At 36.9% G+C, this 27,039-nt stretch overlaps 1 long non-coding RNA gene across 2 annotated transcripts in view; it reads right to left on the bottom strand.

Moving 5' to 3' along the window:
* LOC139076824 (uncharacterized) overlaps positions 1-27,039 on the bottom strand; it is a 351,089-nt gene that overhangs the window by 221,317 nt on the left and 102,733 nt on the right. For both annotated transcript variants that reach the window (XR_011528811.1, XR_011528813.1), the window contains exon 4: positions 25,944-26,059. This is a non-coding gene — a long non-coding RNA (uncharacterized lncRNA). The remainder of the gene's footprint in view (positions 1-25,943; positions 26,060-27,039) is intronic.

The raw sequence follows: 27,039 nt of genomic DNA, 5'->3' as shown, positions 1-27,039 counted from the left end.
GATGAACACTCTTAACAACGCTGCAAATTAAGACTATAGGCCAACCTATTGCTAGAAATGGGAAAAGTTAATATTAATAACAACAAGAACTGTGGAGATCAAATGGCTATTACAATTTGTGGCCAAGTCACACACATTCTTCCCATTATTCATCTTTTATGCTTGAGCAGTCAAGAAACAGTACTTCATTTTTTACCTAAACAATTTTAAACACACAATCAAGCATCTTTTACAATTAAAAGTCAAAAACTAATAGAATTTAAAACAATGTAAAATATGAAAATAATTAGAAGAGAAACAAAAATAACAAAAAGAATAATGTAGAAAAAATAGGAAAAAAGTATAACTAGCATGAACCATAATGTATTTAAAAGAGGGATAAAAGGTACAAGAGTAATGTTTTTTAGAACATACAAGGAGAAATTGACAGAAATATAATCTAATGGGAAACAATACACCACTTTCAGTCTTTGATTGATCAATTTAAAAAAAGCAGAAGACCTGAATAGAGTAATACAGATCAATCTGTAGATCTACACATAGCTTTTTTAAAGCACACAGTTAACATTTATTAGAAGAAAAATCTTCTTTCATTCATTCAATAAATATGAATTGCTAACCTGTGTGCCAGACAATCCCATTATCCTGACCCAAACAAGATGCTATTGAGTGTTAAGTCGTGAAAAGAATGCCAGGACTCCCTCAAAGCAGGAATTGTTTTGACTATAGTCTCTGATCACAGTGTAAAAAAACTAGAATTAAACACACATACACACACACACACCACTTTCTAAGCACTCCTGGGGAGAACTGAAATCAAAACTGCAGTTAACAATATTTAGAAATTAATGACAATGAAAGCATTGCATACAAAAATTTATAGGGTACAGGCAAAATTTAACTCAGATGCCAATCCATGGTTTTAAATGATTTCGTTATTAGATAGGAAATATTACAACTTAACAACCAAAGCATTCAACTCCAGATAGAGAGGTAAAACACAGCATAAGTAAAGTAAGTCTGATTAAGATACACAAAGTCGGAAAAGTCTATTCTTTCATCCTAACAAGCAAAACAACCAAATAAGCTGCAAAGTCATAATTTTTAAGCCAATCAGAAATCTGAGGATATAAAGAAACCTAAATGAAATAATTTAAGAAATGAAAAAGCCCTTCATAGGAGAAAAAAAAAACACAGCTGCTTATATCCTGGGCATAGTGACAAGAATGAGGACAAATGCACCACAGATGGTTTTAAGGAGGAATGAATAGAACTTTCAACAAACTTTTAACCACCATATGGAATTACACACTAGAATTCAAAGGAGCCACAGCCACAGATTATATCTGCACCCACACGTCAAGGCTTTCCCACAGTTCTTCCCCTGGCACAAAGATAATTCCTCAGCAACTCAAAAAGCTGGCAGTCAGAACATAAAGAAGAGAAAGATCACCTATAGTTAGGAAAGCTGGTGGCTCACCTTTAAAGTACTAAGAAATTTTGGGATTCTTGCCAGTGCTTAGTCCCCAAACACCACTGAAGGGTAAATCCTGATCCTACCCTAAGCTGGTGAAGCCAGTGGTGACCTGAATCAAACGAAAGCTAAATTAATTAATTAATTAAATAACAGACCAGCTCAACAACAACAGATGACCACATTAACTTAGGTGCCACTCTAGCAGTATGGCAGAAGAAGTGGCATGCCCTTTTTAGGAGGTAAATATTATTAACTTCAGTGTCTAGTATCCTTTTATGCAAAACATCCTCTAGGCAATCAAATATTATGAGATACACAAAGAAGCATGACAATATGGCTTGCGGTCAAGATAGAAAAGTATTGATAGAAGAAGACCCAGAGATGGTTTAGAGGTTGGAATTATTAGATAGGGACTTTGAAACATCTGATAAAAATGCTAACAGATCCAGGGGAAAATTTGGACAAGATGTACGAAGAGATAAAGAATGTCAGGAAAGAGTTGGAAGCTGTAAAGAACGAACCAAGGGATGCTAGAAACGGAAAATATATCAGAAGTGTTGAACGGAAGTATCAGAGTAAACATTCCTACCTTATTCTTGAACTGAGGAGAAAAGTATTCAGTCTTTGACCATTAAGTATGAGCTTAGTTGCAGGGTTGGGAGACAGAGGGATGGATTGGTGGGGTTTTTTTCAGATGTCCTCAAATTAAAGAAATTTCCTTTTTGGTTTGCTGGGAGTTTATTTTATCATGAATGAAGGTTGAATTCTGTCACATGTTTTTCCACATCAATGCAGATAATACAGTTGGCATCAGAAGTGGGATTCTCTAGAATGACGCTGAAATACGGTGAAAGTATTCTTTGGGAAAAGGATGAGGGGGCAGGAAATGACGACATTTAATGCCTAGACAGCTACCAGGTCACCTGTGGTATGAGACAGCAGATGCTCAGCCATCAGTTACTGGAGGCAAAAGTTATTGGTGGAATCTAGAAATGAAAACCCAACTCCCAAGGAGTTGGCTCGCTGGATACGTAAAAAAATGCACATCATGACAAAGTCAATATACAATCCCTCAGTTATTTTTATCTATAATAAGCTAAAATCAAAGTGAAGCAAGGTGTTGGGGTGGATTCTGGTGCTGCACTAAGCTCAGATTCGGGCCAGGCTGAGCTACAGCCTCTAGCCTCTGGGCTCCTACTGAACTGAAAAATTATGCTGGAAAAACAAATAGCACTTCTGTAACCTCTGGTCACCAAAAGGTAGTCAAGGTTGGGGGGGCACAACAAACAAGTAAAACCAGGGAGTCTCATGTGAAGGAGTTGTCTCATTTTGTGAATGGATATCATCAGCTTCCTGAAGAACCTTTACTAAGTGGATTGTGAGGGTGACTAACCAATGAGCAGTTGTTTGGGTTTTGTATGTTACAGAATGGAGGGCATGTTTAGGTTGATGCAAGACCCACAGTTCACTATTCAACAGTCACAGATCACTACATAGTTTCCCCAGGGCAGAAGGCCCCACACCTAGCTGGCAAGCAGACCACATAGGGCCCCTACTGGTAACCCTGGGAGGCTATAGATGGGTCCTGATGGGAACAGACAGTTACCCTGGGCAGAGATTTGCATACCTGGTGGCAGATGCAAATGCTTAAAACACTACAAAAGGACTGGAACAGAACTTACTATATCAGTTTGGACCACCAAATTACACTCCTTCAGACTAAGGAACACAGTTTACAGCCAATACTATGAGGACAATTCAGTGGTAATTCTTAAAATATAGCAGTGGCTTCTGCATCTGTATTTTCAGTGTTTGTGATGAACTCTTACATAACTGCAATAAAAGAATAATATACTATTTTATTAACTGGAACACCTGCTTTATTTTTATATAATCCTTCATTTATTTGCTTTCTATATTCATCTTTAAGCCCTCATAACTTGCACCTTCTCCACAAACTAGGTCTCTAGGAAAGCAGCACACAGCAAATGTATAAAAATCTGTAAAAATAATGAGTGTGCTATTGTTGATGAAAATGACTGATATGTAGAGAAAAAAGTATATACAGCAATTAAAAACTTAATTTCCATTTCATTATAAAAGAATATATAGGAACAATGAGAACAAAAGAAGAAAAGCTATCAGAGAGAAAGTATAGGAATTTTTAAAAGCAAGATTCAAAAGGAAGGTGGGAGAGGAAGCAAAGAAAAATCATTTAGCAAAACTGTTCGATAAAACATGTAATAGGAAACAGGAAATGCTTCCAGCACTGACACAGGAGCAATCACATCCACATCTCCCATTAACTTTCTGTTTGATGCCTCAGGGAGTCTCAGCTCACTTTCCTGGGAGACCTCAGTCTTGAGGGTTGATTTCCTTATTGTCTTGCCCTTTCTTCTTTTAGAATTATCAAACTCTCCATCAACAATATTAAAACAAAATGTCTAACATGGACAAGAAATTGTTTGTAGTAAGAATTTGATTGTTTTTGAATGGATTACTTGATTATTTTGATTTTGATCGAGTATGGGGTGAGATGAAGGGGTCTTGCCATTTTTCCTTAATTCTTTAATGATAGACATTCATTCCTTTATATTCAACAAATGCTCCCATTTTGTACATTTTTCCCATAATTCTTCATACCACGGTAGTGATGGAAGAAGTACCAGGGAAACTACAGGCCTCTCCCAGGCCAAGAGCACCCAGGGAAGTAGCCATCCATGGTAAAGCTAGAAAGGATATACAAGTTTATCTGGTTGAATTTCCTCATTTTGAGCTTCGAGTCCATTGAGACTCACCCAGAATTACACAGGTAATTAGTCACAGATCTAGAGGGAAGCCACAATCTTCTCACCACATTGTTTTTGCTACTCTCCACTCTTTCTAAACTTCTTGATCCATCATATCCTATATCAAACTGGAAATCAACTTGCGTTAGTCAGGGTTACTAGTAGGGTCCTCCAGAGAAACAGAACCAATAGGAGGTGTACACATAGAGAAAGATGCTGATTATAAGGAATTGGCTCACATGATTATGGAGGTTGGCAAGTCTAAAATCTGTAGTGTGGGCTGGCAGCTTGGAGACCCAGGAGAGCCAATGGTGAGATGAAGTCTGAAGGCAGTCTGTTGGAAAATTCCCTCTTGCTCAGGGAAGCTGGTCTTTTTGTTCTATTCAGGCCTTCAACTGATCAGATGAGGCCCACCCACAATATGAAGGGCAATCTGCTTTACTCAAGTTCACTGATTTAAATGTTAATCTCAGCCAAAAACACCTTCCATAAAATTAACCATCACACAATTCCTCCAAGAAATATCTTCCTACTAATATTTTGCCATTGATCTCTGCAAAGTTGGGAGATTTAAGCAGCAGGCAAAGCTTAGTTTTTCTCCTTTTTTCTTCCTGTAATGGACATATAAGAGGCCTAAAAGAGAGTAGTGTGGTAAGCACCCAAGGAGATATCCAGGAAGGAACTAGACAAGATAGGTGTGGAGACTGAAGAAAGCGAAATACGTAAAGTTAAAGGGAATAAATATCCTCAAAATACACAGGTTTTCATATCCCAGTTTGTGGTCTACAGCAAACATGTGCAAAATACGTAAGTTTTTACATTCTTCAGTATTAGACTTAAATATAGTACTTGAAACCACAATTGTACCATAATCATAGAGCCAATGGGATGGCCAGGCTTTGCTAGAAATAAGATGATCAAGTGGCAAGATAATCTAACTTTACCTATTTTCAGGTCAGAAGCAGTCAGTGGCCCAAAGAAAAGCAAAATGCAAGCTCTGTGATGAAAGCAATGAAGGTCACAGAAAGCTGAAAGACTTGAATGAAGTGGAGAATCAGAGCTAAGGGAAATTCACATGAGGATCCTAAAGACATGGCTTCTGTAAGGAAGTCATGCAGGAAACTTTTGCTCAAAGTCTCAAGTGTGTGGCTAGGGGATGAACCTAAAGATATCAAAACTCCAGCACTGTAAGTCTGACCAGGATTTGATATTTATGACAAGTATGAAATTATTTAAATGTAATTAATTATCTTCTATTATTATGTAGTATCTTCTATTGCTATCTTCGGGTTCATTTGGCTTTCTGATCCGTACTCACAAGCACTAAGTCGACTTTGAATACAATTACAGGATATCGCTTTATTGCAAAATGACTCGAATATGAAACTAGTCTTTTTAGGGACACCATCTGTTGTTCATGACACTTTAAATGAAGGAGATTTCAGTTGCTAAATATTCCACAGAAACATATGAAGAGAATTCAAAGGGTTTGGGTTTCTAAGAAAATACAATATCCCCTAAGCATGAAATGAAAGCCTTTCTTCAAAGTGTTTGCAATAACAAAGAAGTGTTTAATTATATTTGATATACATAGATCTTTTCTGGAAAAACAAAATAACACACGAATTAGGCCAAGTCTTCTGTAAAGCAAGTGGAATGATAAAAATCAGTGATATTCTTATTTATAATCAGGTAATGACAGAAACAAATGGAGGGAAAGCAACCTGCCCAATACCAAATGGTTTTGCAAAAGCTAATTGATGTGTTTCCCCTTAGTCAAGACATAAATATGAGTCAATTGTGTAAGGATGGAGTTGAGCTTTGGAGGGCAAGTGGTCTAATAGCATTTCTCTGGAGAGGTTAATCAGACTTCCAAGGCAACTCATTTTTAAATGACTTGAATATGCTAGAATGTCTCATAGGAATAACTGATGAATACTAATTAAGATTCCAAATCCCTACACATAAGAAATGATCAGATGAATGCTTAGACATAAGAGTACCTATTAGTAATGTTTGGAGCTCCTTGGATGAAGGGTTTTCAAGAGCAGCTCAGTCGGACTATTACAAAAGAATAGGAGCTGCCATCTTTTGTGAACCACTCTAATCTATAATAATCTACCCTGTCAATAAACCAGTTAAACTGTGGCTTTGTCAGAGAGCTGGGGTCAGAAAGCATTATCGTAGATTGTCATTTTGCTCTCTACACGGTGCACTACACATCATTTTAAAATGATATGCTGTGTTCAATATTTTATATGACTGAAGGATAACTCTAGACTTGAATTTATTGCCACACATACTTGCAGCTAAATCATATAATATTACTTCAAACACTATTTTCAAGATATCAGCCAGCATAACTGATGAAAAACTATTTTCTATATAAATTCATTTTGTCTCATTTTTTCATTTGCTACTTTATTGCTTTATTGTTATCTAAAATATTTCACACCTGGAAAATTCTTTGACATCTTTACATACAATCTAATTCTGTTTGCGTTGGATAACTAAAAAAGAAAACTTGCTCCCTTTATGAAAACTATTTTATGGTTTCCTTTTGTTGTGTTTTCAGCTTGGAGTTGCTACGATTTGGGGAAGAGCTCTTTGTTTTGAGACAAAAATCAATGCCATCTTATTGCAAACACTTGTTTTCAATATAGCTGAGAAAAAAAATCAGGACAGAAACAGTTTATCTATTTCAGAATTACTGGTATCTTGTGCAAATAACAATTCATCCTGAATTTCAGTTAAACTTTTATTTAATTGTCCTCAACTTTCCGCACAGTGACTATTTCAACACTTAAATTTCAACCATCATCTTATATTCCAAAATTTAAGCCAGCCACTTCACTCAACGAAAATCAATCAGGTGTTTTCCAAGACGTTGCACCATTTAGTATACAGAGAACTCAGTAAGCCAAGAGTTTTCTTATTTTAAAAGAAACAAAAAGTTATCTAATGTGGGCAAAGATCACAATAATTACAGAAAGCATTTATCCCTTTGAAATAAAAATATTGACACGATCTGAAGACAGATTTCACAAAAGATTTTTCTTTTTCTTTTCTGAAAAATGTTTTGACAGTCTAGCTATGTAATTAGGTAAAGAAAGACCTGGGTTTGTAAGTATAGAGAACACTGTTCCATTTATTTTCTCACAATTTTAATAGAACCTCCTAATGTGATATGGGGCCGACCAACTAATTACCACAGCTTCTAATCTTCTTATGCTCAAGGTCATTCAGGCACAGTGACTGCTGTATTAAAATAGAAATGAACTTAGCCAAAGTAATTCTGCACAATTATTTTGTGCAATATATGCTCAATCCATAAGGCATTGTATTTTGGCATTTGGGATCACATGACAGTAGATGGTGATTAATAAAATATCATAAAGGTCCATAAGAATAATGTACATACATCAAACACATGATTGTCTAATGGGCATTCACCTGTGAATAACCTCTGAAGCACTGTGTGTAATATTATATTTCAAGCAGACATAAATCAAGAAGAAAGATGATCCAAGGAGCACAGGAGCCAGGTATTTGTGTCTCTCTCACTCAAGCGAAGATAAAGTCTATGTAACTGAAGGTAAATTAATTGGCATCTAGTTCTTATCCCCTTCCCATCATCATACAATAAAAATGATGACATTTGCCAAGGATCACAGGAATGCCAGGATATGAAAAGACTATCTTGTTTATCTACACTCTAAGATTGTCAAACAAAATACTCCATGTAAATTGTATTAAGATAATTTTATTTTGTGATGCCAACTTTATATTTATTTGTAGTTACTCTGTAGGGAAAGGAGGTCTCTAGTAAATGGGCTAAAACGACATCTCTGTAAACTCACTGAAGGCTACCATGGGGGAGTGGTCTTATGAATACAGAAGAATCGGGGGCAGCTCCATGACTTAGTGGTTAGAGTTCCACACACTCTGCTTTGGTGACTTGGGTTCACGGTTGAGATCCCGGGTGTGGACCTACTCCACTCATCAGCCATGCTGTGGAGGCATCCCACATACAAAGGAGAGGAAGACTGGCATGGATGTTAGTTCAGGCCTAATCTTACTCACCAAGAAAAAAAAAAGAATACAGAGGAATCACGATGTACACCTTAAATTTACACACCCTTATTTGTCAATTATCTCAATAAAGCTGGAGGGAAAAGGGGGGAAAAAGAATGCAGTAGGAAGAGCTAAAGGCAAATAATCCCCCAGGCCTACTATATTCATATAATTTTAATGGTTGGCATGTAAAGAGGAATGAGATGGGAATTATGCAAAGGAATGGAACATGAGTGGATTAGCAGAAAGAGAATTAAAGCTTTCCAGGAATATAACATGTTAAATTATGGTAATAGTGACATTAATGATTAAAATAAAATAAAATCAAGTACTTAAAATATAAAGAAACACTCAATCTTCAGGTAAAAGCATAACATCTTTGCAACTGCAAAATCTATGATCAAGATTTTCAAGACAGTTTCTGTTCTCATGAATAGGTTTATAGACCACTTTTATAGCCATTGCTAACTTCCATACGGAATCAGTAAATTATCCACTAAATTACCTACTGGCCATTCATGAATTTATCCATGTTTTAGCTAAGAACACCTACTATATGTCTGGCTCTAAGTTAAGCTCCAAGCAGGAATATTAGAACATCTCTTAATATAATTTATTATATGAAGGTTTCAAAGAAGGAAAATTCCATCATCTGTCAGAGGATTCTGCAAAATCAACACCTATTTTGAGCTTAACTATAAATTACTAAATTTAATTTCTAAAATAAGGTATAAATATTAGATAGGAAGAAACAAACATCTCTATTTGCAGATGACATGATTTGAAATTCCAACTACTTGGGGCACATATTCACCCTTTGGACAAATCACTATGCCTAGGAGGGGAGTGAACACCTATCAATGGTCCAACTTGAACCACAAGTCTACTCCAGTGGCTGCATATTTGCAGGTTCTACTAGGACTCTATGGATTAGATGAGATCAGTTCTCCTAAGGAAGGAAAGGATTATTAGCAGAAGATGGGGAAAAGGAATGCTACTCAACTAAAACAAAAGAAGGTATCCACAGTGCCTGGTACATAATACGTGCTCCTTAAACGTTAGTTACTAAAGTGGGGAGCATCTCTCCCTGTCCAGATGTTCCTACTTTTGCCTTTTCAGAAATATTGAGAAGGCAGTTTCCTCTCTCGGTCTCTCTGTCTCCCATTAGACAGGAAGATGATTTGTCTGATTGGTAAGGTTTGGAAAAACGCTAGGCAAGAGTGACTGTGCCCTCCCAGGAGTCCCTGTTGCACTAGCCTGTCCTCAGGAAGGAGACATGTGATCTTGCCCCTGCCACTATGCAGGAAGCACAGCAAGATCATAGTCTATGGCTTGTCTTCCAGAAGTCGAACTAGAAGCCTAGCTCTTCCTGTGGCTATAAGGCATGGTGATTCCCCATGCATCTAGTCAAATGTCTACTTTAAGTCTCTTCCTAAATAGCCATCCCAAATACCAGCTATGAGGGCAAGTCTCAGGAAATTTGATCATGGTTGCAGGTCTACAGTACAGCTTAACCAGAAAAAAAATCAAACTAGTATCATGATTCTCTATATGAATTGTATATTTGTTTTATTGAATCCAGACTCAGAGAGAGACAGGTGGAATTAATCATGATGTATTTGATTGACAGACATCTTCAAGATCAGGGGCCTTAGCTGTTATTATTGTTACTGATATGACAACATTAAACAAGGAAGAGATTTACAGTGGCTCCTCAGAGTAATTTTAGGTTGAGTCATAGGCCTCAGTCCATAATGCCTTACTAAAAGTTGTCTGGTAGAAAGAACATATACACAACAGGTGTAGCCAAGGGGGTGGCACTAGGACCTGTTAAAGACAACAGCTAAGATTGGGCAGATTATAGCCTACTAACCTTAAATTTTTCTGATACAAGAAAGTTTATTAACCAAAAAATACCTATATAAATAAGTAAACAAGCCAAACTTCAGGATCTTAGAGTTCTCAATTTGAAAAAAAGCTTAGGCATAACTTGGGTATAGGAATGATATCAAAGTAGCTTAATATGGGACTAAATAAATATCAGGATTAATTGAACCCCCTTGAACATATACCTATATGCATATACTTCTTCAGAGAAGAAAGCCAAGCAGAAAGGACAGGAATAAAAATCAGAGTGAGGGGCTGGCCCAGTGACACAGCGGTTAACTGCACACGTTCTGCTTCGGCAGCCTGGGGTTCACCAGTTTGGATCCCGGGTGCAGACATGGCACCATGTGGCAAGCCATGCTGTGGTAGGCATCCCACATATAAAGTAGAGGAAGATGGGCACGGATGTTAGCTCAGGGCCAGTCTTCCTCAGCAAAAGAGGTGGATTGGCAGCAGATGTTAGCTCAGGGCTAATCTTCCTCAAAAAAAAAAAAAAATCAGAGGGAAAGTCAGAAGGGAATAATGCAGGAGAGAAAGAGACTTTGCCTTCAAAGGAAAAGCAATGTTATAAAGAGACAAAATTTCAAGCGTACGATAAAGAGTTTTCAAGTATACAGGAAGACATCATTTTTAAAAGATTAAGATATACAAAGAAGGTACAAATGGAAAATAAGTTTTCTACATTGCCAGTGGACAGACCAGATGACTATTGAGATCTCTCCCAGCTCCATGAAACCATGAAATTTATTAAAACAAAATCTCCTGGGGGCCAGCCCTGGTGAACTAGTGGTTAAGTTTGGCACATTCTGCTTTGGTGGCCTGTTTTTGGTTTCTGGGCACGGACCTACATCACTTGTGTATCACTGGCCATGCTGTGGTGGCAGCTCACATACAAAAAGAGGAAGATTGGCGACAGATGTTAGCTCAAGGCGAATCTTCCTCAGCAAAATAACACAAAAAACAAAATCTCTTGGTAACTCTTTAATAAAATGGAAGAGATTTTAATTAATGCTCTTAGTCATTGTTTTAATACTCAAGCTTAAACTATAATTCTCTCTTATTTCACTAAGTCCTATAGAATTTCAAAGAATTTATATATTAAAAACATTAATGTTATATAGGTTGCCTTCCCTAGAAAAATGCATCTGACTGTAGCAAAAAACTTGAACCTGCAAGAAACACAAGAAGTCTTCATTCCCACCAGGGCGAAAAGTATGCTATTTTCACTGTTTCAATAAGACTACTGAAAATTTAAAATTTCTAGAATCTAAAATTCATTAAGAGAATGCTACTCATTGACTATGGAATTCTCCATTCAAATACAACTTAGAATACTTTTTAATATGCCAATCCAATGACACCAAAGTGATATTTATATAGAGACAAAAATAGTTTGAATTTACACAGGTATTATGACTACTGTTGTATAATGTATGAATAACAGATACAGGAACAATTATTAAGAAAGAATAGTCAGGAGTACACACAAAATCCTTTTGATGAGCTGCCAGGAATGCACCAAAAATGCAAACTCTTTCTTCTGATGTCATGAGTGAATATCAAGTAACTCCACAACTTGCGTTTTTATATATGTATAACAGAGAGAGAGAAAAAAAAAGATGCTTAGATTCCTCTTTGCTTAGTGGGAGAACAAGGGCTGCCTAAGAATTTGAACTAGGATATGTTAATGAAATAATTTTTAACCTTTTTTCAAGAACTTTGCAAAAGTTCGAGTATGATTGGGTGGAACACTCTGGAGAGTACAGGAGATCCTATTAACATACAAAGGTGGAGGAAAGATAAAATCATAAGGAATCCCTGAGGCAGAGAGGGCAAGGAATTGTAAGAACAGTGATTTTAGTTTATTTTCTGTTGTCTGCTCTGCTAAAGCTGTAGACTGCCACCACGTTTCAAATGTCCAATTCAGGTGTGCTTTATGAAAATGGTGCATTGGAGAATACGGGAGACACATGGTCATTCATTGGCAAAGCCAGGCAGAAGTCAAACAGTAGATTTGAGAGGGGATATAACAAGCAGGAATTAAGAATTCAACATGAAATCCCACAAAGAGGTGGCTGAGAAAAAATGACCTCCCCCACCATCCCATATCTGGAACTGCCTAGCTGCCACACATGGCCAAACTTTCAAGTTCCTGGTATACTTGCATACAAATATATGGCTGGACTTCCCATCTTTTCAGATAGACTATTTAATTTTTCCACGCATCATTCATTTTGTTTTGACTCAAGGATTTCAGCCACTGCTGTTCTTACTTCTCAATTATAAATTACTGGTAGTCTATCTTCATCAATTAAGTTTACCCAGAGTTATCGGTTAACCCCACAATGTTAACAGTATTTATCAGCTATTCCTTTCCAATAACTAGATTTTAGAATTTAGGATTTATAGGTACTGCAGCTCAAATACAGAATTATCCATTCCCCTAGCTCTAAAGTAGATACAAACCTAATTCTTCAACAAAAGAATATTTATGCAGTGAAACTATAATGTTTTCCCTACCAAAAGTGGTAACAGATAGAGTAGGTGGGTCCCAGGCTTACTTATCCAGCCCAAGAAGAACTCTGCAAGAAATCTGAGGACCGTTGCCTTACGGGATACTTTCAAATTTGTACTCTTCAAGTGAGAATAAAGCTATCACTTTCCTACATGATGAAGAAGTGACAATAGGACATGCTAGGTTTGAACCATCATATTCTAACTGGGTCCTTCATAATGCCAAGTAAATTTTATATATGATACAAGTTGAAAAGAGAGCAGAATTTTAGCCATCACTCTATTGAATAAAATAGATTGATTGCCTGAATGCTTCTCTCTATATGTTACAGATGCCATATCAGATCCAGTTTAAAATTATCTATCATGATCCAATTAGAATAACAAAAGAATGCAATAAGAAACATTTACACTATGCAACTGACGATTCTCACGCAACTCTCATGTAAAATTACATTTCCCCTAGAGATAAACTGTAGAGAACTAAAGACAGTGATCTGTCACCTCAAAATTCCCTTTGTCCCTCCACCTACCTTCACATAGTTTCCTACTAACCAAAAAGCACAAGATGGAAAAAGGTGAAAAATTTACCTAATTTCACAAATCCATGTGTTTAATATTAAATAATGGAGAATCTGTAATCCTGGCCTTATACTTCACACATTGATCAACCAGACAGTGATATAGTGGAACAGGAGGGAAAATGCATCTTCTTAATTTGTATTGTTTTCAGATTAACATTTGGAGCATATGGCTACCATGGTAATAAGCTAAAATAGTCAAAAGAGGTGCTAAAGCGTTTCAGATAATTAATTCATGTCATCAAATTATGGACAGAATCTTAAAGGTTTCTGTTTACAGACCATAAGAAAAATATAACCTAGGATTACACCGGAGTATGCGTTTATGTGAGTACAAATTCAGAAAGTACAATTATGAAAAATTAATGAAAGGAAAGTAAGTTTAAATATGGTGGTATCTTTCCTCACAAGGCAAAACAGAAGTATTTAATTATTACTATTATCCCCTAGAGAAAGAAGTTAAAATAGAAAGAATGATTAGGCGTTGGTAACCTCATACTGGATAAGCAGTTTATGTCTCCAAGACCAGCCCCTGGGCTCTCATAAAGGCAGAACAAGGTGATTGACATCAGTAAGACAGATTGTATTGTCTTACTGCAGAAGATTATTATCTCTGGGAGAAAAAGAGTGAATGTCAGGTCTTGGTTTTCATAAGAAAATTTAGGTTCTAATTTATCAATAGAGGGAGTTATAAAACATGGGGTTTCCCTGATAAGGGTATGCTTTCAAGCCACTTCAGCTGAGAAGCAGACATAATTTCTATGGCTTCTTGCTGACATCTGATTATATACAGGTCAAGGGTTTCATTCTGAACATCTTTAAGTTTTCTGGGCAAGCTCCTTTTTGAGACCCAGGTTGTTGTGTGTCAGGGGATAACAGTTACACATCTACTTTACCAACTTTCTAACCCAGTCATGTCTGCTGCTCTTTACTGTCCCAGCCAGTGAATGCCCTGGTCAACGTGCTGGTGTCACACATGCAGGATTTGCGGAACCTACTTAAATAGCGCCCCCCATCCTGGAGTTGTTCTAACTTGAACAACTCATCCATCACTTTTATCTCTGATTAATAATTCAATGACTAGAGCTAATTTTTTAAAGCAATTAATGAGGTTTTGACTATTCAGCCTTCTTTCCTAACCAATAGAAAAGCAAGAGTAGTGAATACATAAAATACTGAAGGCTGTGTGTGTTTACACGGTGGGATTTTGAAATATCCTGTATAGTCAATCAGAAAATGAAAAATTACTGGTTTTGGTTATGAGAAAATTAGAAAAGACTGAATCACATGAAAAACACATTTTTTCCCAAAATCTTCAGTTACTTAAAACTCATTGAGTTGTATTGGATTCTAATTCTAATGACTTCCCTGGATATTTCCTGAATGCTTACAGCAATTTGGCTAGTATTAAACTTTTGCTAAACATCACTAAACAGAGGTGGGAAGATTTCATTTCTTAGCTCTTGTTTGGTTTTATATTGGGTAACTACTTTTTTATTACTTCAAATCATTTCACAGAACTTCTATCCCATTTCGAAGGAAAGGAAATAGTTGTTGACAGGGCTTTAGAAATTAGGATTAAGCTGCCAGTAACCTCGATGTCAGGCAGTGGTGCAAGCAATCAAATAATGAAATGTGAGAAGACAGCCTTATCATGGACGAGGAAAGTCCCAGTCCTCTCCACCAGAAGCTATTAAAAGAGCATTTTGTTCATTGATTTGTTTGTTTGCTTGTATAAAAACAAGATTTGTCTCTTTCACTATAAATCTAACTTAGAAATGACATAATTCTGGTCTGTTGCTGTTGTCCTTAATTAGTTAAGAAGAGCTATCCTGAGCTATTACTACTACTACAAACTATTCAAGACAAAGAACGGGCCCTGCTGATTTTCCTGCTGTATGACTCCACAGGAATTCTAGAAACAATTATCTTATACCTGATAGCTGTCGATTACAGGCACTCAAACTTTATATTCTCTATATCTTCATTGAAAAGATTTTCCTAATAAATCTAGATCCAGTTCATTTTTAGCTATCCAGAAATGTTATTTTCCCACTTTTTCTAATGAAGATTGTTTCCTTTTATTTTTATCAGCAAAAATTATTTTGGTGCCTCCACCTTGTTTTTGAAAATTTCACTTACCTTCTGTACATAGATTGCTTGCTTCAGGTCTATGCAACAAATTTTTTTTATTACCGTAAGAACACTTAATACAAGATCTATCCTCCTAACAAATTTTAAGTCTACAATACATTATTGTTGACTATAGATACCACGTTGTATAGCAGCTCTCTAGAGCTCATTCATCGTACTTAACTGAAACTTTATGCCTGTTCCTTAATAACTCCCTACACAACAATTATTGATGTCAAGATCTGCAAGAATTTTAACTAAAATCGTGTTGATCAAATCCAAATCTCCATATTTTCTTATCACATTTTAAGATTAGTCATCTTAGATATATTTTTCTTAAATTTTTATTTAATATCCACATTTTAACCAAAGTTTCAGAATTTAATATGGATAACAGCTTTATTTTTGTAGCACTTTTATTCTATTAATTTAAGGTAACTCAGTTGACTGATGCTCATTTTTATTGATTTTTTTATTTTTATCTTATTTTTTTCTTCCTAGTCTTGTTTTGGCAATTCTTTCAGAGCAATTAAGAGAAAATTACAACCATTTTGGGAGTCATTAACTATTTTCTCCAAATAGGATTCCCTGCCATCTAGGTCCACCCACTACAGGTAAAGGACAGGACAGAGCTCATTCTCTCTTGGAAAAGAAAGTTCTGCTCCTTGAAGCTCACTGCTGGGAGGTAGGAAGTATTCCTGGATTTACTATGGAAATCTTAAGAAACGGAAATTTGATCTGCTTGGACATAATCTGATAATAGATATTAGAAAAAAACATTTATTAACATACGCATCTACAAGCAACGTGAGGGATCCTTACAGTGATAGAAAAGTTCTGTATTTTGACTGCATCAATGTCAACACCCTGGATGTGACATTGTACTATAGTCTTACAAGATGGTACCATTGGGGGAAACTAGGTAAAGGGTATATGGGATCTCTCTGCATTATTTCTTACAAGTGTATGTGAATCAACAATTATCTCAAAAAAAATTAAATAAAAAAAACCTTATGCACCCAACATGCTCACTTAATCTCCCTTTGGCCTGCTGTGGAAGTTGACAGACATGGAGAAAATCTCTGTCAGGGTTGTCCCACATCCAATTTTCTCCCGGATAAAGCTCTGTCCTCTATTTTCTTTTGCATTTTGGTTCAGAGATTTGTCTTGCACTTTGGTCCAGGATTCCTGAATTCTAGTCTAAATCTTGCCAATTAGTGAATGATCTAAGTAATATCACTTTACTTCTACGGGCCTCAGTTTTCTCATGTAAAATGAGAGACTGAGCTAGATAACTTTTAAATTTCTAACTCTAAAATTCTATGATTCCAGGTACATGAAACTGGTGCTAAGTATTTCTGAAGCAAAGGTCAATACCATGGACTTCTGTGACTTTCCTCTATGGATCAGCAATGGAAAGATCTGGAGTAGAAACAAAGAGCACTTCAGGAATCCTTGAACAATTCAGCCTGCAGTACTGAACTACAAGTTGCTCTTCACGAACTCCTCCTATTACCTAACAACCTAGGTGACCTTTAACTAAACATCAATACTTGACAACAATGTTCATATAAACACTACATCTTGATCTAAAAATTCTGAAGCAAGATCTCCCTAAGAGGGAGCCCTGTGATGACTGATTGTCCTTACCACTCCCTCCCCTCTTTCAGACTATGCCTCACCATGGAAAACTACTTGAACTAGTCATTCTTAACCTGGATACAGTGTAAAAACAAATTCAAACTCAGTTGTGAAAAGGCAATCATGCAGTTACTTTAATGTTTTGCTCTCAGTTTCTGTTGAAGATTAAATAAACCAAACACCATGTGAAAACCATTACTGAATATTCTTTAAAAACCTTTTTAAAGAGATTGTCCTTATATTGTTGGGGGTCCTCCGCAAAAGGATTCATGCAGAAACAGGGGAAAGGATCTACGCATGGACTTTTGTGACGTAATTAGAATTTATATTCTGCAATGTTTTCCTCATAGTCAGTGCTTCCTAAAAGCTCAGATCTTAACTTAAAGCTCAAACAGTCCTCACCAATTAGTGGCATTAAACAGTTCTTAGCACACATTTAGAATATCTCACAAGTCATTTTAAGAATACAGATTTCTGGGTCCAAACCAAGAAATTCTAATTAAGCAGTTCTGAGATAAGGGCCTGAAATCTGCCTTTTTAATGAATAACCAAAATAACTATGATGTAAGTGGCCCATGGACCTCATGCTGAGATATACTAGCTTAGTTTTAAATTGTCTCCCCTCTTTTTGATGCTTCATATCTATCAATTTTTATAGCAGTAGCTTTATCATATCATTATTTTATTATAGACCATCTTAATTATTTTCTAGACTTAAGCAGAGTAAAAATAGTTTGTGCATCTCTGCATAAATATAAGCATATATAGCAGGCAATTAATTTGCCACCAATGGGGAAAACATGGGTAAACATCTTTATATCTTAAGCAAGACAGGACTGCTTAACTAAAATTGCAAAGACAAAAAAAAAGGATGAATATCATTGCAGCCAAATTAATGCTTTCTCTTCAAGGAAGGATACCACAGGCAAAGTTAATAGACAATTGACAGAATGGGATAATATATTTGCAATTTCTGAAAGTAGCAAAGAATTACACAAGGATATGCTATACACACAAAACATACACTAGCATCTACCCAGAATGTGTGGAAATTGATAGGAAAAGAATAGCAACCCCAGTGGAAAAATGGACAAAGAATATGACTAAGCAAAATAAAGAAAAATATCAAAATGTAACAAGCATGTAATGAGATGCTTAGGTGCATTGGTTATCAGAGAAATACAAATTAAAACAAAAATAAGATATCACCTTACATTTAATAAACTGGTAAACATTTGTAAGCTAGACACTGCCAAGGCCTGGCAAGAATATGATGACCTAAGAATGCAGCTATTCTGAAAACAATCTGGCTGTCAAAGAGGCTGATAGCCCTTCTCTTGCCATAAGGCTTTCCAGGTAGGAATTATATGCCTATCATTATATTCACTAAACCACCAGAAGCCCAAATTAAGTCTTTGCTTTCTCCTTAAATCACTTCTTTCTTGACTCAAGGGAAGGCAGAAACACCTCATCTCCTAGTAGAAGGGAGTAAGAGGCACAGCACACCAATAGCCCTCTGTGAAACTCCTCCTTCAAAATCTAGCCCTTGACCCTTTCGTACGTGAATGCCAGTGAAGGGCAACTACGAGTCACACAGCCATCTTCCACAGTCTCCCTCCATCTCCCGAGAAAAGCTGGCATCATGGACTCATACCTCTTCAGAACGGTGTCTGTTGACTCAGCGATTCAATCGAATTTACCATTTTATTAACTATTGCAAGTGCTTATATGGGTCCAAATGAACAAGCAGATAAAAGTAGAACCAAGTAGATTTGTGTTGATTTCTATTCATGCTACCAGAAATGAGTTAACTTCTACACCTCACCCCGCACCTGAATATCTTTAGGGACTGTTCTAGTTCTAAAAGCACAAGATTCTAGGTAAACTAGAACCCAGTTACCTAAAGTCTATGCAAAAGTGACCATTGAACTTCAAGAGAAAGATAAAGCATGTGATAATATTTTTTTTTAAATCATAGTTATGCTTCTGACAGTACGGTTTAAAAATAATTATGCTTAAAATTTTGTTAACTGATTTTTAAATAAAACTTATGAATAAAGCATAATAATTTACACTTATGGATTTACCCTTCAAATTGAGGAAAAGTGTTATATTTCAAGTTTTTATATAATACAGAGTATCCTTCTCCAAGGAAATGAGGTTCTTGCAATTTCAGAAAATTGGGTCAATGTCTCTATCTTCCCAGTATATTACTGGAGGCTTGTGGAGCAGTATCTCAAAGTGTGGGCAAGACTACATGTCTCAGAATCACCTGAGTTATATTTAAAATATGCAAATTAATAAGCCCCATCCCAGACCTACGAAAGCAGAATGTCTGGGAACAGGACTCTTGGATTTTGCATTTTAAAAGTTCCCCAGTATTCTTTTTCGTTTTGTTCTGTTTTGTTTTTTGTTTTTTTTGAGGAAGATTAGCCCTGAGCTAACATCTGCTACCAATCCTCCTCTCCCTGCTGAGGAAGACTGGCCCTGAGCTAACATCCATGTCCATCTTCCTCTACTTTACATGTGGGATGCCTACCACAGCATGGCTTGCCAAGCAGTGTCATGTCTGCACCCGGGATCCGAAGTGGCAAACCCCAGGCCGCCGAGACTGAATGTGTGCACTTAACTGCTGCACCACCGGGCTGGCCTCTCCTCAATACTCTTAAGCAATAAACTCATAAGTTAAAGTACTTAAGCACTCAGATCAAAATGGGAATCTGCATTTGTGAAAAATTGTTTGTTTTTTCTTTTGGCTGAGGAAGATTCACCCTGAGCTACAACTGTTACCAATCTTCCTCTTTTTGCTTGAGGAAGATTCACCCTGAGCTAACATCTGTGCCAATCTTCCTCTATTTTGTATGTGGGTCACTGCCACAGCAAGGCCACCAACGAGTGGTGTAGGTCCACGCCTGGGAACTGAACCCAGGCCGCCAAAGCGGAGCACACCGAACTTAACTACCAGGCCATGGAGCTGGCCCCCCAAAATTCATTTTTTAATATGCACTAAATAGGATCTCTTCTCTAAATGTATAAATATCACCTTCTACAGAAAATCAGCTTGGTTTAATGATTAGGGCTATGCACCAGAACTCAACAAATGTTTTATTCCCTGTGCCACCATTTCCCACCTAGAACAATATCAGTAAATTATTTAAATTCACTGTGATAAATAGGATATACAGTAATTCCTCTTTCCTGCCTCAGAGGCATAGTGTGAGGTTAATTAAATCACAGCTGCAAAACACTTTTGGCTCCTTAGAGAAAGACATTATATAAGACATAGTATCATATATGCAGCGTTTCTTTCTCTCCTATGAAAACAGGGCTAATTGTTCTTGAGAACTCAGTCCATGGCAGAGAAAACCACCATGACGCGGCTTTCACAAGCATTAAATGCACAAGGGCAAAATTTTGTCACAGTCGGTATCAGACCCAGTGAATGCTATGCTTCTATTCTTTGCACAAAGACCACTGCCATCTTGTGGAAAACAGTCATTGTCCTTATCTTGGGACTCTATTTCATTTGTGTGAAATCGTGACAGGAAAATTTGGGTTTTCTGCTCTTGAGGATTTGTGACATATATAGTCTTAGTCAGCCCGGGGCCTGTTATCTGTGGCACGTGAGGCCTCTGTGAGACCACCCTGAAGGTCAGGGAGTGTTAATGGAAGGAAGAGCTCTATAAACAAGACATCTCCCCAGGGCTTTGAACTGTACTCATCCCTCAAATGGGGCTTGCCACATAAACCTGCTTTTGTGTTTCCTTATATTCTAGAATTAGGTCTAAAAAAGAGAAAAAATATCATCACTGGTGATCATTAAGTCCAACGACGATTGCTCTGGGAAAATATGTCAGTCTGTAAATGCTGTTTGTATTCATTTGTCAAAAGAAGAGGGATTGCTTACAGTAAATAAATGAAAGAAGACCACCAACAGCACTGAGGTCTATCAAGTTTGATAAATCATTATCATAGTTTGACAAACAGGATGCATTTTTAAATTCATCCTATAAAAATAGGTTTTCATGGAAGGAAGATTCCTTTCTAGCTTTTCTCATATTTGTTGAAAGGCACAGAAGTGTACTTAGAGAAAATTCAGCAAATGTCTTTCATTTTTTCCAGAGAAAACTTTGCCTTAAGAAGTAATACTACATGGAAAAAAAAAATAGTCTTTCTGGTCAGAAATATTGCCTTTTACTTCTGTGAAGTCATTCCTTGAGAAACACATGTTTGTTTGTTTTTTAATTTACATATTTTAATTTCTGTGGCTGTCAGCCTTCGGCAAAAAAGTGAATAGATGAAACTTGTCTTTGATACTCTCACCTCGCACTTCCACACTTTCACTCCACCCCGACTTAGGATATCTCCCCTCGGCTTGGAGTTCTCTCACCTCTGTCCTGAGATCCTAGTCTTCTCCATCATCAAATAACTGAAATTTAAATCAATATACACTAAAATGTTAGGGACTAAATAAGTCACCTCACTGAGGAATAGACGCATCTATGGAGAATTATCAGTCAGTCACTGCTTAATCCAAAAGGCAGAATATCAAAAGACAGATTCTAGGAAACTGGGCAGGGGAGAGAGTTTGATGAATTTTTTTTCTAGAACACAAGATTTCATTATATGGGCAGCCATCTATTCAGCTTATTGACTTTTAAAAGTTCAAAAAACACTTGGGCAAGAGTAATATCCTAAATCCTTCAAGTAAAATGGTATCTTCCTACCCTGGGCTTAAACCTTACCTCAGCACAGCTCTTGCATCCAAAAGAAATACATGTCAGATGAAGCAAAATATCAAAGAATAATATATGAGTTTACTGAAATGTCTTAAAAAGGCGGCAAAAACAGGGACCAGGAATACAACACATAATACAAAGAAACTTTTTCTATAATCTTTTTTGGATAGATTTTTCTCTTAACTCCCAGAATTGAAGCAATCGATCCCCTAAATTTTCCATCTTTGTGTTTCCAAAAGCACTCCAGCCTTCTGTTCCATTACTGCCCTCCAGGAGAAGCATTTTCTTATGTGAACAGAATTCTTCATGCTATATTTCTACCCAATGTCCTAGTAAGTACATCAGAAGCCCAGGAACCTGGCAATGACAACAAAGAATTTCCCTTACAGAGTAGAAGGAAGGTCAAAGACCATGAGCATGTATCCTTCAATAATTTTGCTCCTTTAGCATAAAAGCAATATCACATTACCAAAAAGAAGAATAGTCTGTTTGAGTACCATTTTATCCCAATTAGGGTGGGTCCCTATTCAGCTCTCTGAAGGTAACAAGTATACACATAACTGGTGCACTGGAAGACACTTTGCTCAGGTCTAGGTACACAGTTACTTAATGAACATGCTCGTCTTGGAGCACCATTTCCCATGTGGTTGGCCTAGCAAACACCAACTCATGCTTGAAGAGCCTTCTGTTAACTCACACTGAAACAGGTTCTCTGGCAGAGATTGCTAGTTACCTGCTGCCTAATTCATTACTTGCTTGTTTCTCATAGAAATAAAACTCAATTTTTAGCTGAAGTCATGGCCACCCACAAGAAAGAATATATTTCCATTTCTCACTTATCTTTCAGTTAGATATGGCCATAAAATTAATTTCTGGCCAATGATATGTGAGCTGAAAGGATGTGTTCATCTTCCGAGCTGTGCTCTTAAGAGAATTCTCAGTGGCTTCATTCCCCTCCACCTCCCCTTTCCTGCTGACAGGAGTAAGCATGTGGACAGGAACCATCGTGGACCATGTGCATGAAGCAACACACTGGAGATGGCAAAGCAACCAGACAGAAGGAGCCTAGAGCCTTGATACTATAGAACCACCATACCAGCGCTGCAGTCTTATGCTTAGAATGTTAGATATGAGAAAAAGTATTTCACTTATTTTGGGTCTCAGTATACAAACTCAGGACCTTCCATCATTTCCAATAGCACCCCATGCAGGCTTCCTGAGACACTGATCTCTCTGCATTCAATAAATGTTGGTTTTCTTATCTATACACTGTAAACTCAAGGCAGGCAGGATATCTTCTTAATACCTGTATTCCAGTGTCATGTACACTGTATATCTGCAATAAATATTTGCTGGATGGATGGATGAAGAAACGAATGAAACAGACAACTGATTGTGTGATCACCTTGTATTCACTCAGATTGAGACATTTTTACCTTATAACTTAATGGAGTTTTTCAACTTGAGATTTTGGGTAAATCTTTAAACTATAATAGAAAAGAAAGAAAAATGGAAGAAAAAATGCTATAAATGGTAATATACATGGTAATTTTCTAAATGACTGATGTAAGTACATACAGAATTAATGATAACACTGATTTCTCTGGTAGGATTCTCTTCTAATCAGCAATCTCTCTTCACACAAAGTCCTAGTGCCAACACCAGGTCTGTTTTTATCTTTCTTACGTTTATCAAAGTGGTCTTCTACTGATAGAAATAGAAGCTTTAAATATAACGAGCTGTAAAATTTCTCAGATCTTATCTCTACTTACATAAATCCATAAATCTACTTACAGAAATTACATAAATGTCTAATGTACAAGGGTCCAGACTGAACTGTTGCTACTACTGCTCTCTTATCGTTCATCTATCTCCATCCCTTTGCACTTCCACATTCACACATTGTTCTGCACTGCTGTGTGGGAGGAACTTCCTAACCGGTCATGAAAACCAACTCTCCACTTATTCACTACAATTTGCATTTGGTACAGAGTATTCTTGTGGGCTGAGAGGACCGTTTCTCCTGTTCTTTACTCACGCTGGGACTATGTCACCTGGACTCTTCTTCTGGTGCTCTCCCCAGGTACCTCCACAGACTGCAGTTGAAATGCTCCAAGAAACAGCTCTCAAGATGGCGCTTGCCTCCATGGCATGACTTGCCACACTTCCCTGAACTTTCTGACCACCAGTCACCATATCACCCACTCTAGCATCACAGTTTGCTCGTCCACTCATGCTTTTGAATATGTTTTTCCCTTTGGGGTTTTTCTTGACCTTCAGTTTCCACTGATCTCTCTGTTCTCTCTCTTTTCAGCACGTTAGAAGTTATTTAGCTTGCCCTGAGCATCCAGTCATAAAGCATAGCAGTCAGGGCAAGTTCCTCTGGGAGCATTTTTTCTACTCCATGTCCCTTCCCCAGTTCCACCCCTTGCTAAGACACACACACACACACACACACACACATCCTCTCTCTGTGACCTTTCCCTGTCCTCCTTTCAGGATTTCTCCCTTCTCCCTTCCACAACTACTATGGGACAAGGGTCAAACGCTCATGCTTATTTTGCAAAAGCTGCAGCTGGCATTCAAACTGCCACTGTACTTGCGGAAAAATCATTTTCAACGTTTGTTCTTTAACTCTTTCACAATCCACTTTATGTGGTTCACTCTAATCATTAAACAAGACCTTTAAAACACGATCATGTCCTTCAGAGGTTTTACTCTAAGAACAAAACATATTTCAAAAAGTCCAATACCCATGTAGTGGTTTTACTTTTCATTGTTATGGCCCAAGTTTATGTTTATTTATCTACAACATGCCATAACATTGTGCTATGCAGTTTAACTTATTTCGCTCACCTGTGTCCTGGAGTTTGAAACCAAAACTGGCAATATTGATCAATAGGAGAGCTGAATTAGTTATTTCGCTTTCTGTTTTAAACAGACAATCCATTTCAGATATGGCTTCTTTTATATAAAAATTCTCAACTCTCCGTGGCTAGGCAGTGCTTACCTTTTCTTTCCATCTGATGAATTGCTTTCCACATTTGCATTAATGCCAGTGGAGTTTACTTTAATCACGTACCTATAATGTACTGGATCAGCTATGGAAATACCTTATGACCCTCATACAGAAACACCAGGAAAACCAGACACGTATGTACTCATTTTTTCCTCAGCTAATCCATATATTATCAGCACCAAATTCTGATAACTGAGCTTTTTTACTGCCTTTTATACAGTAATTTGTCAAATTTATAGCTTTTCTGTTCCATTGTCTATTAGCTCAGTTCAAATACTACAGTTTACTAGGCTTTACTCAATATAATCCTCTCAATTTTCCCTACTGAATTTTAGGTTTCATTCCTCAAATATCCTCCAAACCTCATTTCAGGCGATAGTACCAATACATTTCAACTTGATAGGCTCCAGTCCAGGAAAATAAATGGCAGGAGGCTGAAATACGACTTGAGAAACTGTATTTGCCCAGACCATTTATCAGAATACTTGAAAAATAAACTGTGGGTTTGATCATTTTTAATTTTCCTTATAATGAACCCAAGGTAAATAAAATAGATACATGTGTTACGATAAAGCACCTTCTCAGGGTGGGAATTATGAAATTATTTGTTTAATAAAAGGGAATGCTAAGTGTCTCCAGCATGTTTTCTTAAGGCAAATACAGATGACCTATGCTTTCTGACATAAAAATGTTTAGGCACATGACACAGTCACAGGTACAAATAACTGCTTTCCATATTTTGATTACATGAGTTAAAGTTCTGTTATTGTCACCTTTTAAAAAAAAACTCTAAAGCAGGTAAAGAAATAAAATATATCCACATCATAGGCACTGTGTATTACAAGCCAGAGGGGGCAACCTTGAAAGCAGAGACACAGTTCAGTGCTTAGAAAGGTTACAAGGGGTGGAATGGATAGACGTGAAAGACTGTTTTAAATTCGATGAAATGACTTACCCTAACTAATACCCCATTTTGAACATACATATGTTACTTCTGAAATTAAATTATTGAATTTAATTATTTCAGATGTATCTTCATCCCAAAATGAAATCAGCAAAGTGGAAAGGACAGGGGAGGGTAACATTTACCTTTCTCGATCAGGTGATTTTTAAGCAGCAGGCCTCCCACAGGTGTGAAAAGGAAGTGGAGACCAGGAGCCCTAGAGAGACACCCAACCAGCTGACGACGTGATGGGGTGATCAGACTGAAACCAAACAATTGAATAATTGATCAGAATATCAAGTGAGTAAAGCAGCAGGTCGGGAAGGCACTAGCCACTAAATGAGAAAGACAAGTCCTGAGTGCCTCTTCTGCCTCATTCACTTTTCACCCTGGCTGCCTGTCATTTTTGTTGAGAATTTTTAAAATGCTTTAAATCAGTAAGGAAAATTAGAGATATTTTCTTCATCGATCACCACTCCCCCAGCCGCAGAAACGCTGATATACGCTAAACACTTATTCTATTAAAAATGAAGCTCAGTAAAATCATGAGGGAATTTCAAAGTTTCCTTACATATGGTACATTCTGAGAATGAAAAGGGAAACTCTATTAGGTTATTTAATAAATTCATTTATTCATTAATAAGTATTTAAGTATAATTGATTTAGTTCCACTGGCAAAAACTGTCTCTTTAGCATAAGCTTCATAAGTCCTCTAACATAAAAAATGTATATTTATTTCTCATTGTTTTAGCTGGAAGTAGAAAGGTATGTTTTATTTTGTTTCAATGTCTTTATTGGCTACAGTAAAAATGAGATTGTAACATCATAACATTTCTAGAGTTAGTTTTGTGTGTGTGTCTGTGTGTGTCTGTGTGTGTCTGTGTCTGTGTGGTTTTTAATTGTTTTGGAGAGGGAAGTTATATTTTGGATCCTTTGTATTTCCTTTTCATAAGAAGTTTTCAGAGAACTCGGAAAACACATCTGGGACTTTCACTGATTCTTCTTTTTAGGTGAAACTACATAAATATTTTCACTTACAATAAGTACTTCTCCAGGATTGTTTGCTATTGTCGTTTTTGTTTACAGTTTCTAACCTCCTACAAAATATTTTTACTTTGACATAAATGTCTTTTAAAAATTCATTTGGCAGCTGACCCCATTTGCCAATATGCACACTATCAGGAGAACATTCCAAGGGGAGACAGGTAGCCTACTGACGTCTTGTCAAGAAATACATTTTTT

The sequence above is a fragment of the Equus przewalskii genome, chromosome 17 (genome assembly GCF_037783145.1).
Source record: "Equus przewalskii isolate Varuska chromosome 17, EquPr2, whole genome shotgun sequence".
Classification (NCBI taxonomy): domain Eukaryota; kingdom Metazoa; phylum Chordata; class Mammalia; order Perissodactyla; family Equidae; genus Equus; species Equus przewalskii.
The sequence above is the reverse complement of the archived record's forward strand: the minus strand, read 5'-3'. Positions and strand labels throughout refer to the sequence as shown.